The 13416-nt window shown below is 40.8% G+C and overlaps 1 protein-coding gene across 1 annotated transcript in view; it reads left to right on the forward strand.

The window, feature by feature from the left end:
• Window positions 1-13416, forward strand: part of LOC149307203 (coiled-coil domain-containing protein 33-like) — a 138655-nt gene that overhangs the window by 95478 nt on the left and 29761 nt on the right. The gene's annotated exons all lie outside the window — the stretch shown is intronic.

Raw genomic sequence — 13416 nt, forward strand, 5'->3', positions numbered from 1 at the left:
TAAAAATGCACACTACCCACACACCTAGACTGTGCCCTTTTCTGCGAGCGGTCCAGTTGTGCCAAGCTGCTAGTGTGATGCACTCCACACACCACAATTCGCTCCTACGATGGCAGATTTGCATTGGAAGACCTAGAGATTCCTAGAGAGAACATATTAATCAAATCCGTGAATAATTAAATCTGCAAAAGTCAAAGCATGGAGGGTCAACTATACTCTGTTTACTCCTTGCTTGCTTTGTGTATCTGGACTTCTGACCTGGTATAACAATGTCTGGACTGGATGTCGACCATCCTCATGCTTCTCCCTTCATCTTGCTCAAATAATCTGTGACTAACCTGGACTAGACTGACTATGTGACATCTCTTACACATCAGCCACCTGCTTCCTCAGTCACTTCCAACTTCAAGTTTCCATCCATGTGGGTGTTGGAGTTCAACGCCCTGGATACCTCCTTTGAACTCCAATGCAAAACCTGGAGTGGGTTCACCACCCCACCTACAGCTGCTACTACTACTACTACTAATTAGATACATTTTACCATTAATCTTCCTCCCATCGGCTTGTCTGATAGAACTCCTACAACCCTCATAGCATCATCCTATTACCATCCCCCTCTCCTATGTTTTGTTCATCCCGAAACATATGCATCGATGTCCACATCTGTTCCCTATTCATTTAAAGTACTGAGTCAGTGATCGAATATGAATGTCTTGATGGCCTAAGAGAAACACTACTTTATGTTCCAAAAATAATATATTCTTATGCCGTTGGGGGAATCCTGTTTGTTCACATTTTCTGCTACATTCTCTGCCATGTATCACAATCTGCTGCCTGCTTGTAATATGTGTGGATCTCTGTGCTCACACAAAAAGCACATGGAATAAAGCTGGCAATAAAGGGGAAAATATTCTTTCACCCTTCTTTCCCTCCCCTACTCTTGGCCATTCAATCCATGGAGCATTATTGCTTTGCCTTTCATTATATACACGTTAGCTTTGATGGCAGCATAATAGAAAAACACAATAAACCACACCAGCCTTCATTGTGGAGGGCAGTCACTCATCCAGCAAATGCCATGTTATTCATAAGACAAAGAACACTGTAGGACACTGAACTGGATTTGTTTTGGCTGAGTCAGATCCACACTGGATCAGACCCAAACACAGTGTGGCGATGTTATTCCTCAATGTGATGCCTTCTCCTTGTCATCACTAGAGTTGCTGTCACCTGGTGTAGTGACACTCATGGTGTCATCCCCCACTGACCTCCTCCTATTACCACACCTTACAAAAACCTTAGTAATATTTTTTTGTACTAATGTTACTCACAAACCATCATTCCTGTATATGACTGAATATAATGGTAATAGTTGTGACATAAACAACTAGCAACATTAAAAGTATACCTTTAAGTTAGAATATCATACGCGCAGCCTAAATGTATTTATGTCTACATAGTTTTATGTGGTCAAAGTGACCATTTTGTAAGATGTGATGATTTTAAAGAAAAATTTTAAATATTTTTAAACAATTAAAATTTTAAAATTTTAATTAAAAAAAAACCTGGGGCATCTCATTTCTCCTCTCACTGAGCCTTGCCCCTCTCACCAGCTCTTCAGTATTTTAAAGGGATACAAGTGAACATCACAGCAAAGCAGATATTTAGGGACCCGGTATGGTCTTCACCTGCTACACCTCCTCTAGTGATGCCCCTGGCATCACCTGTTGAGTACCCAGCCTCCCATTCCTATTATCATAAAGGAATTTAAGAAAATAGCTTGCTATGTTACAGTTTACTTTGTCATTCCAAGGGAGGCAGGAGGGAGGAGAGGAATATTTGCTTTGCTTGTAAGAGGACTCAAGGTGCATTTGGTCTTCTTTTTGAAATGAGGACTTTGAAATGCCTAGAAAGAACATTTTTCCCAGACACAGATATGTGAAACTCTGGATACTGGATCTGCGGATATGTGGGTCGAATTGTATTTTATCATCCCAAAAAGCATTGTTCCTCTTCTCAGCTGAGTTGGTTCACCTTCAACAACATCCTCTATAAGCTGTATAGCTAGCAACAGCGACATGGTCATCGAACACTTTCTGATTTTCTAACATAGCTCAATGAATGCGAGAGAAGTCCCAACAAGAAGGGGGAATGCGCTACTTTTTCTCAACCAATCAGGGAACCCATAGCAAATACCAAAGTGTAGATGATAGAGAAGAGTGCTGAGGATGCCATGGACAGCTAAAAAGACAAACAAATGGGTCCTGGAGCAGATCAAGCCAGAAATTTCTGTGAAAGCCAAGATGACAAAACTGAGGTTGTCATGCTTCTGATACACCATGAGAAGGCATGACTCACTGGAAAAAACAATAATGCTGGGAAAGGTGGATGGAAGTAGAAAGAGAGTAAAGCTGCATACTAAATGGATGGACTCTATTAAGGAGGTCATGGGTATGATTTTAATAATAATAATAATATGTTTTATTTATAGACTGCTATTCCTCAATTATCATAGCGGTGTACAATAAAAATTGCAATACAAAATTAGCCCCTACCCACCCCCTCACTCCCTCCAGGCTGGACGATGACAGTTGGCCGTGGAGGGAGCTCTTTTGCGAGAACTAAGCTGAACAGTGGAGGACAAGGAGTCTTGGAGATGTCTTATCCATGGGGTCACCATGGTTCAAGATTGACTTGAGGGCAGATAACAACAACAACAATAGGTAGTAAACACATTTCCAGCTACTACAGTTCAGGTTAGCACTGATCTCTGCAGAGGCAAGTCTACACATACACAACTGCTCCCTGGTGGGTACGTCACTTGATTTGGACCCCAATTTGCATGAAGATCATATACAGTCACTGTGAAGTCGAAGGCTTTCATGGCCGGCATCCATAGGTTTTTGTGGGTTTTTCAGGATATGTGGCCATGTTGTAGCAGATTTTCTTCGTGATGTTTTACCAGCATCTGTGGCTGGCATCTTCAGAGAATGTTTGCCTGGAAAAAGTGGGTGTCTATATATTGTGTGAGCCTGGGAATGCAGGAGTGATTTGCATATGTATTGTTTTGTGCTGATGGCAGTCACTGTTTTTTATACATCAGTGTCCAAGATGCAAATTTCAGCAAGCCAGACTGGCATGATGAACACTGTTTAGGTTAGTTCAGGAGATGCTTACCTGGTATGCCCTTCCTACATTAGCCTTCATGAAAGAAAGAGAACTGTTTATATATATATTCAGACCCCCGAAGTTCAGATTTGATTTTGCCAGGGAATCAACAGATCTCTACCTATGTAGCATCAAAGACATACCTCCCTAAATACCTTGGCAGAAAGCAAATCTTTTGGGCACGGTTCTCAGGAAGCTTCAATGCATCTATTTTTGCTTTGCTGTTGTTTTTATTTTACAAATTAATTCCACGTGCCTTTTGAAGCCTCTCATCCTGTAATTTGATCTATGTTCTGGCTGCTTGCTGATATTTTTTTTACATAGCTTAATGCCCTTAAGCAGTATAAAAAACCAACCACATTTTTCACCCAAGTGGCACATGAAATGAATAAGAGGAAGTGTTATTCAAATGGCATCGACCCAAGAGATGCAGAAGGCAGCTCGGTATGTTTGAAGGAGGTCTTCTGTTCGGCAAGTGTGCCTTTGGTGTGAAAAGCATGTTTTCAGTATATTCCCTGAAAGCTCCCTAGAATACAGATACTTCCGAATTCTGGACTACCAATCCCAGAATCCACCAGCCACCCTGGCAAAGGGCCTTGCTGGCTATGGAATTCTGGTGGGTGTAGTCCAATACAAAAATATTTTCCAAGTACTGCAAGATAAGATGCATGCTCTTGAGCTGAAGAAGCCATTCTTCCCATTACCATCCTTGCTTAAGGCAGAGCGGGGCAGCTACTGCACCAGTCATCTGCTGTCCCCATTGGCTATGCTGGCTAAGACTGTTGGAAGTTGTAGTTCAACCACATCTAGAGGACTGATAGGCATGCCAATGTAGGCAAGGAGGGAGGCTGTGGGTGTAGCTGCTGTGAAAGAATCATAAAGTCAGACAGGATCTCAAGAGCAGACGTGTCACTAGGATGGCGCAGGGGGTACGGACCACACCGGGTGACACCCCAGAGGGCCAACATTTATTTATTTTCTTATTTATTTATTTGGGTTAAAATATCTTTATTCCACCCCATATCAAAAAATCTTACAGTGGAGTACAGGAAACTAAACAATTTTAAACAATTTTAAAAGAATCTAAAAGTAATATAAAACTATCCGACCCATTTAAAAACACATTTGAAAACAGTGCACAACATCTCAGAATTCCAGAACTCTCAGAACAACCTGGAACCAAGCTTTAAAGGCTCTAGCCAGGAGCAAAAATGAGGTCAGCGTAACAGCAGCAGATATTTGCGAAAGGAAAGGACAGGAACCAGCTTCTACTGTTCTTGCTTCTGAAAATAAGCCTTGCCCTGAAAAAGTTACAATTTTCACTTGCTGCTATGGAAGAATGGCAGAAATATACCTCCACAGTCCTAGCCTGAGAATGAACCCATGAAAATAGGAATGTGTTTTTCAGCATAGTTTTTACCTGTTCCAGCTTGGTATGTGTCCTCCTCCCCACCCCACCCCACCCCACCCCACCCCATCTTCTCTCCAATAAAGAGATGTCTTGCACTGCAGGCAAGACAAATGAGTTGCCAGCATGGCTCATCCCCAACACAAGCGGCAATTGAACATGTCACACTCCAAGGCTACCCATTTGTGACTTGAGTGCTGAGAGTGCCAAATCACAGTGTGCATTCATGATGAAAAATACGGAGTGGCATGTGTGCAGCAAGAACCAAGATGGAGAGGAAGGCAAGCAGCTGGTGTGTGAAGCCAGCTTCTTCACACCTGCCACTGAAAAGCATCTCTGAGGTTTGCTCACTCCTGCTATCTCATTGCATGCATGAATGTTGGCAATGTGAGCTAGAAAGCAGAATCCACCTTTGATAAAATGCAAGTATATGTCTCAGCTGGTCACTATAAAACACATAGATTTGTTGACGGACGGACGGACGGAAGGAAGGAAGGAAGGAAGGAAGGAAGGAAGGAAGGAAGGAAGGAAATAGATCATTCCAGCTATGCAGTTCCATATTCTCACATTTTCCTCTCTGGTTTTGAGACCAACAATTATTCCTCCCATAAGGTGTTTTCTATTTGGCTGTGAATCATGGATCATCCACATTTTACTTTATATGCTGTATCCAGTGGTGATCAATGGCTGCCATATCAGTGGGGCAATGAATCCACTCTGGATTTACAGGAGCTACCCAAGGTGCTGAAGTTATTAAAGGATTAAGGTTCAGGACCACTGACAGCTCAAAGTTCATACTAAAACCTGGAGTAGATTCACCACCTGATACGGAAGCAGCTAACTTCCACTGGCTATGCTAAGCAAGCAGGGTCTTATTTTTGCTACCTTCTTTCTAGCTTCCTTAGACTCCCAGGTTCTTTTTCATTTCTTACAAGGTTGTCTGTCAGCTGCATGGAGTTGTAAAATAAAACCCTGCTGCTTTCTCAATAGGAGAAGAGAAATGTTTGACATCCCCACCCACCTCCAGGCAGTGATGTGTGCTAGTTCTTTGAGCAGCTGTATGCATTGGGTCATCCTTTGCCTGCCTTTTGAATCTCTGATCGGGTAGATTTTTGCCCATGACAAGCTAGGATGTTTCTCATACTGACATGTGAATAACTGAACGTTCATGTTTCAGAAATTCAGCAAACTTTGGCTATTTATCCTCCAGGTCTGTATGTAGCATGCCCTACTAATTCATTTTTCATAGATCATCTTTTCTCCCTGTCTATAAAAGCTTAACCATCTGTCTTCGATTCCTTTGTTCTCTTTCTTCCCTCCCTCCACCTTGCAAGTCTAAGCATGACGCACTGAATGGCCAGAGAGTTGGAATCTGCATCTACACACTTTCTCTGTTGGCATTTTCCCCTTCCTAGCTTCCACTGTGAAACTCAAACAGCTAAAAACAACCAGTGACAGCAAGCACTTCTCCAGTTCCCTGCATGTATTCTGCTGTTTCCAGTGTTCAGCCTGTGAATGCCAATATTTATGTAGTCAAAACGGTACCGGCCATATTGCTGTTGTTGTGTGGCTTCAAGTCATTTCTGACTTATGGCGACTCTGAGGCTAACCTAGCACAGGATTTGCTGGGACTGAGAGTATGTGACTCACCTAAAGTAATTCAATGGGTTTCCATGACCGAGGAGGGATTCAAACCCTGATCTTCAGAGTTGCAGTCCAATGTTGAAACCACTACACCACACTGGTTCTCTACTAGTCCTATACAGAAGGGGAAATATCAAAAGGCTTAGAGGAACCTCTAGTTTTGCGGAAGTGCTTTCAAAACCTGAAAGGACAATAAATCCCAGAGAGGAAACCTCTGAGGTCACTACTGGCTGGGGATAATGGGATTTGTTGTCCAGCACACTTGTAGTGTCCTGGGTTGGTAAAAGCTGATGTGCTAGCCTAGGAGTAGATCTTGTTGGATACAAGGGGTCTTTTCTCAGAATAGAGATGTTTACAGTTCCATTGTTGGTATTTTCCACTGTGTCAAGTTAGAATATCATATAAGGATAAACCATTCTATCTACTTATGCCGCCTTTTCTCACATTTTACTCAGAAACTATTTATTTCCTGTCTAACCTTGCTTTTAAAGTTGTGCAATCTACGCCAATGCTTCGGGAAGTTGTAGGCCTAAATCCAAGGTTAATAAATCTTGTGACATCTTGCTAAATGTCACACGTTGGGTTGTTTGCTTAAGCAAGAGATGGGGAAATATCTTAGTTCTGATTTCTTCCACTGGACGAGTTTGCAATTCTGATAGGGAAAAAAACTATTCGAAACAAAATCCAAAGCCATCCCTTGCAGGCGGGCAAATCTATCAGTCTTTGATTTTCAGAATGTTTGCCAGTGGCTAGTAGGCTTGTCAGTCAATCTAGTTAGTACAAAGCTTGGGAAAACTACATTTTTGGCTCCTTTAGCAAGCATGCTTTCCCAAGCTCTGACTGACCACTGTCCTCCCTATGCAAATATATTGCTTTCTCCCCTGTTTGAATGTGGCAAATATCACTGGATTCTGATCAAAAACTCAACCTGCTATGGTTCAAGTTGAATACCATCCATCCCCATGGCTGATTTTTATAGCATATATGAGAGATGTGATGTCAGATTTAATGTTACATGTAACTTGAGCGCTACATCTGGAACATGTCTGCCAAATATATTTGGTTAGGTAGGACAGGGGTCAGTCAGAGCTTGGGAAAGCTGTTGTTGCTTTTCGGGATTGCAACCTCCAGAATCCCCATGCAGCCTGGTGACTGGCTATGCTTGCTAAAGGATTTCATCCAAAACTGTAGCTTTCTCAAGCTTTGTACTAGATCATCTCACAAGTCTAATACCAACTTGCAAACATTCTGAAAATCAAAGGCCAAAGTGATGCTGGTTGACAGTCAAGAGTGGCCCAGGCAAAATGCTTTGCAAACCTCCAGGTCATTGCAAGGTTTGCAAAGGAATGACCTGAGCGTTTTGTTTGCAGTTATCATAGTGCCATCTTGTGGAGGACAGATGTAGCAGTGGGAGATCCATTTAAATACATATTAAAAAGTATTCTTATTGAATATCCACACTACAAGAAAGGAGAGACTTTATATGCATTTGAATCTACAGCTTCAGTCTCCTTAATCTGAAATGCTTGGGACCAGAAGTGTATGAGGGTTTGGATTTTGGAATATTTGCATATACATAATGAGCTATCTTGGAGGTGTCTAAACATAAATTAATTTATGTTTCGTATCCACCTTATACAGATAGCCCAAAGGTAATTTCATACGTAATATTTGTAATGATTTTGTTCACTGAAACATCAGAAAGCAAAGGTCACTGTCTCAGATTTCGGATTTTGGAATTCCAGATAAAGGAGTGGAATTGTTAGTCTGACCATGTTCATTTTTATCAATCGATCAATCTTTATTTACGGTCAATGGACCCATCGAGGCATACTGTAACTTAGATTGCATAAATGAAAAGGCTGCATAACATATAAACCAATATAAAAGAGAGAGATTATTTTAAAATACATTAAAATACAAAACATTAGGAATAAAATTAAGTGGTCAGATTAGATTACAACATTGGAGATTGTTTTGATTATGAAATTATAGATCTAGGATATAGATCCATTAGTCAGACCCCTTTTTAATCATTCATTCTGTCTAATTTTAACAGCCAGTGACAAAACATATGCAACCGACAGGATAGTACTCATGCATTTGTTTTGCAACAACAATTTAATATAAAATAATTTTTATCAGAGCAAACTTGAACTTTTCCTAGAAGCCAAGATGACTAAACTGAGACTGTCGTACATATCACAAGAAAACATGGCTCACTAGAAAAAGATGATGATGCTTGTAAGGTAGAAAACAGTAATAGAAAAGGAAGACCACATTCCAGATGGATAGATTCAATGTAGATAGCTTCAGCCATGATTCTGCAAGACCTGAGCAGGGCAATGGATGACAGAGTGACTTGGACATTTCTCATCCATGGGGTGAGTGAACTTGATGGCAGTTAACAACAAGCAAAAGTACCCATCTTTGCATGAAATAGCAGCAACTTGTGGCTTCCATGTTAGTGAGGCAATGAATCCATGCCATACCAGCACCTGGTATTTGCTGATTTCCTATCCAGGTACTAACCTGAGTTGACTCAGCTTAGATTTACAGATCAGAAAATCTGGTGCCTTTAGGGTAGTTGGGATGTGTATGTATATGTGACTTGAAGTTGCTTGTGAGAGCTCTTCAGATGTTAAGATGGATGCCATATTGCTTCTTCACCATTTCTTCTCCAGACAAAACAAATCCACCTCTTTCAACTCTTCCCCATACAACATGACCTATCATTAATGTAGTACTTAAATTACCCAAGATATATAGAATGCTCTCTCTTTTGATTTCATTATCATTCTTAGATTCTGTATATAGTTTTTTCTATCCTTTCTTCTGGTGCATCTACACAGTTGAAATAATGCTGTTTGATACCACTGTAGCTCCATCCTATGGAATCCATTTAGTGTATGTATTTCCTCCCTTTGTGTGCATATTTTCCCCCAACCTGAATGCATTTTAGCTGTTCAGATTTCAAAAGGTGCAAATATCTTTTAAGCAGACTTTATTTCTTGCAGCTCCCCATGAGCTTCACAAAAGTGTGAATTCTCAAAGCGGAGTGTGTTTCGTCTTGGAATGCATCTCAAGAGGTACAGAAAGGCTGCTTGTGTTCACACTGTTAAATCCTATAAAGATCTTCTCCATCCCAAATTGAGTAGTGTATGGGTATGGAGAATATGTGGTTGTACCTCAGACTTTTCATGATGGGGAGGACAATGTTTGGCTAAAAATAAGAGGAGTCAAGTCTAAGGCTGCTAGATTTAATGAATCCACTTGCTCTCCCTCCTCCATAATTCAAATACTAAATTAATATTTTATGTGATCTGCTTCAATGACAGCTGTCACTTCCATGTCAGTGGGGCAGTGAATCCACTCTGAGTTTTAATTTGAACTTTAAAAGAGATGTCTGTTAAATTTGGAGCAGCTCATTTTAACTTTTGTACGCCACCCTGAGTCTTGGATTGGAGGAAAAGATGGGATGAAATATTTACTATTGTCATCTCTAAAGGGGCAAACCTTGGATAGTTCAGCCCCATGAATAATTCGACATCTTGGATAGTTCCTTTTAAATTGGGACTAAAATCTGGAGTGGAATTAGTGCCCCACTGACATGTAAGCAAACCATCAGCCACCATTGTTCCACCTTCTGCATGCAACAAGGGAAAGTAATAGACGTCAGAGAGGTAATCCTGTCCCACCGTTTCCAGACAAAACACATTTTCATAATCCAGCCCTATTCTTTCTCTGAGTGATTGTAGAGGCTTGTTAAGGTGATTGCTACCACCTTCCAGCTCTAATCATTCCTATTGTGGCTCTGAAAAGAAACCAGCGTGTATATTAGGCCCAGGCCAGATGAGAAAAGCCAACTGGACAATGGCAGCTAATGCATTCTGCGGTGCTGGATTGCGCCAACCTTTCCCTGAGGTTCTGCAGCATTGTAGCACATAATCCCTCTGCTATTAACCGCCACCTGCCACACAGCTTGCAACTGCCAAGGTAGAATTTCCAGCTCTCTCTTTAGCAGCTGTCTATTAATGGCACTTTGAAGACAAGAGTGTCCTGTGTAAGACAATCAGCAATAAGAGTCACTGGAAGGAGAAAAGAGAATAGATCCCACATCTAGCAACAGCTGTGTCTCCAAAGTTGGAATTTTGTGTACTTGTGTGCATTTACTCTGGAGTAAGTCCTATCGAACTCTGGAAACTCAGGAGGTGCACATCAAAAGGGAAGGAAGACCACACACACACACACACACACACACACACAGGGCACTGTCACTTGCAAGGGTGTGTGTGTGTGTGTGTGTGTGTGTGTGTGTACACACATACCTGTATATATGAGTTGGATATTACAGATTTCCAGGTAGATTTGGGCTAGAATTCTGGGACTTTTTCACACTACCCAGTTATAGTGCTACGATTCCACTTCAACTGCCATGGATGCACCAAATGGAATCCAAGGATCAACAGTGTAGGGAATGGCATTTAGAATTCTAAGTCAGAGAGCTCTAGTTCCTCACCAGACTCCAGACATCAAGATTTCCCAGATTCCACATTGCAGTAAAAGTGGAATCATAGTGCTATAATTATTTAATGTGAAAGGGCCCCTGTTGGTGTCTTCTGTGTGCAAAAAACTCCCCTAAAGAAGCAGCTGGACTTTTTGGTCCAAAGTAGACACATCTGCATTCAGTTCAGGGTTGCAGAATCAGAACTGTGCATGTAGGTCTGCTTCACCTGCCAATGTGTATTGCAGATGGACGCATAATGACACGTCTGAGCACACGACACATGGATGCGCATTGAGCATGCAGAAGTCCATAGAAATTCTTAATTAGGCAGGTTTTTGGCATGTTTAATTTGTGTGCTGTTTTTAATGCTTTAATTTTTTTTTACTTTTAAAAATGATTTTAACTATACTGTAGGTTTTAACTGTTATGTTTTAATATTTCTTTCTGTTGTTGCATGCCTTCAAGGCATTGCCATGGGGTTTTCTTGGCAAAATTTCTTCAGATGGGGTTTGCCATTGTCATCTCCTGAAGCTGAGAGTATGATTTGCCCAAGGTCACCCAATGAGTTTCTATGGCTCAGCCAGAATTCGAACCCTGTTCTCCAGAGTCATAGTCCAATGCTCAAACCATTTCACCATGCTTTCTCTCATTTTTAGCTATCCATTAAAAAAAACAACCCTCATATGCTATATATTTTCTTCTAATTAATTATATAACATTCATCTCACAATTGTTACTTCCAAACCTACCCATACACCTATTTGTAACAACACTTTATTCTCCTTGACTATCACCTTTGTAAGTTCTTACAATGATATCCCCACAGTTCCAGGCATATCTTTTATCTCTTTTTTAAACAGTTTTTACCATTCACTTTCTCTGTATACCAATTCAAAGAGAGAAAACTATTAACCCCAACTGTTTTTTGTTGTCTGAGAATCATTTGAATCACATTAACTCTATTAGAGGCATTTATAATGTTTGTGATTTCAATTCACATTATCAAAAATTCTAATGTAACAGAAGAGGGATCATCTCTTATCCAATACTTTAAATCTTTCCCATCTATCGCTGTTTTAATTTTTCTAGACCCCTTCCCATAACTCCTATTGTTGCTAGATTACCCCATTTCTTTTTCCCCCAATCCTTTATCAGTTCTTGATTTGATTCTCCTTTTAGCTTTTACGACAACAATCCATCTCCATCATATTGTATTATTTTTCACTTTTGTGATTAATGTTTTAGTTCTGACTTTTTAAAATCATTGCAAGTTGCCGCGAATCCCATTTTGGGAGAGGAGCGGGATATAAATCCAACAAATAGAGAAATAAATACACACATTTGGGTTGTGCATTCAGTTGTAAACCATTGCAATTGTGCATAGCACAATTAATGCATGGCTTCGCACGTGGAGATTTTGGATTTGGCCTTTACAAACACCCAGGAACTTCCAAGAAATCCAAGCTTTTGATTTTGATGGACCTTACGGGTATCTTTACAGATGAAAAGTGTTGGCTCTTATAGACTTCCAGGACTGGACAGACTACTGGAAATAGTTTTCTTTGTCATGTATGCTTTTAAAACCTACAAGACTATGTGGGAAGGAATGCATCCAGCTCCTTTCTCCTAGGTGCTACCAAGCTGTCACAGAGAAATGATTTGAACCCCATTGTGTTCTGCCAGTTCAGCAAAGCATTGCCAAACCTTGTTGCATTTGTTGTGGAACACTTGATTGGTGCATGATTTACTGCTAATTCTGTAAGCGAAACAGGCCTTTTTAAGCGATAATTAACAGCCCAAATGAAAGAAGCTCATTAGTTCTTGTTGTCGCTCGCTCGCTAACAAGCCCAAATTATTTTGTGCTAATTAGAATTCGACGCCAAGCAGAATGTGCCGGCCAAACCGAAGCAGACACGGGAAAGAAAAATAGGATGTATAGAAGAGCCATAACCCAGTAGATCAAAAGCCTGGGGGGGAGGGAGATGTCTTGAAATTATTATTTTCTTGCTTAATTAATCAGAACACCATATTGATATAATCAGTGCTGAATGAAGCAAGGCCTGGGGTTGTATCACGAACTGATGAGCGTTCGGTGAATAGACTGGAGATCTTGTAGCAGTAAATAAAACCTATAAAGAAACAGAATGAAAATATATAAACTGGGGGAAATGACTTGTGGGGTTGTGATGGCGGGAATGGGAAGAGACAGAACATTATATCAACACCTGTAATGGGCGATGGAGGAGGATAATGAGATTTCATGCCTCCGCCGGCAGTAATTCCATGAAAGCAAGGGGCTTCGGGCACATTGAGAAGACCATGAAATAAAAGCATGCACGACTGGAACAAAATTGTTGGCATTATAAAAGCGAGTCAAAGGGCTGGCAAAGAGAGGGCGAATTCAAAGATATAGCAGTGTTAGTCTGTAGAATCAATATGTAGAGAGATCACTGAAGGAAAGAAGTTGGCAGCATGAGCTTTCCTAGGCTTCAGGAAGTAGACTGAAGTCTACAAAAGCTAACTCTGCCTACTTCTTTCTTTCAGTTACTCTCAAAGGTGCTACAAGATCTCTCTACATAGAGAGCGAGTGAGAGCAAATGTGAGAAAGAAAGAAGAATGCCACAAACATTTTAAATTAGATGCAATGAATTCATGAGCCTGCATGGCATAGTGGTTTGAGTGGAGGACT

Source organism: Sceloporus occidentalis, unplaced genomic scaffold (genome assembly GCF_023333645.1).
Source record: "Sceloporus occidentalis isolate IW3139 unplaced genomic scaffold, rSceOcc1.0.p SCAF_9, whole genome shotgun sequence".
In the NCBI taxonomy this organism is placed as follows: domain Eukaryota; kingdom Metazoa; phylum Chordata; class Lepidosauria; order Squamata; family Phrynosomatidae; genus Sceloporus; species Sceloporus occidentalis.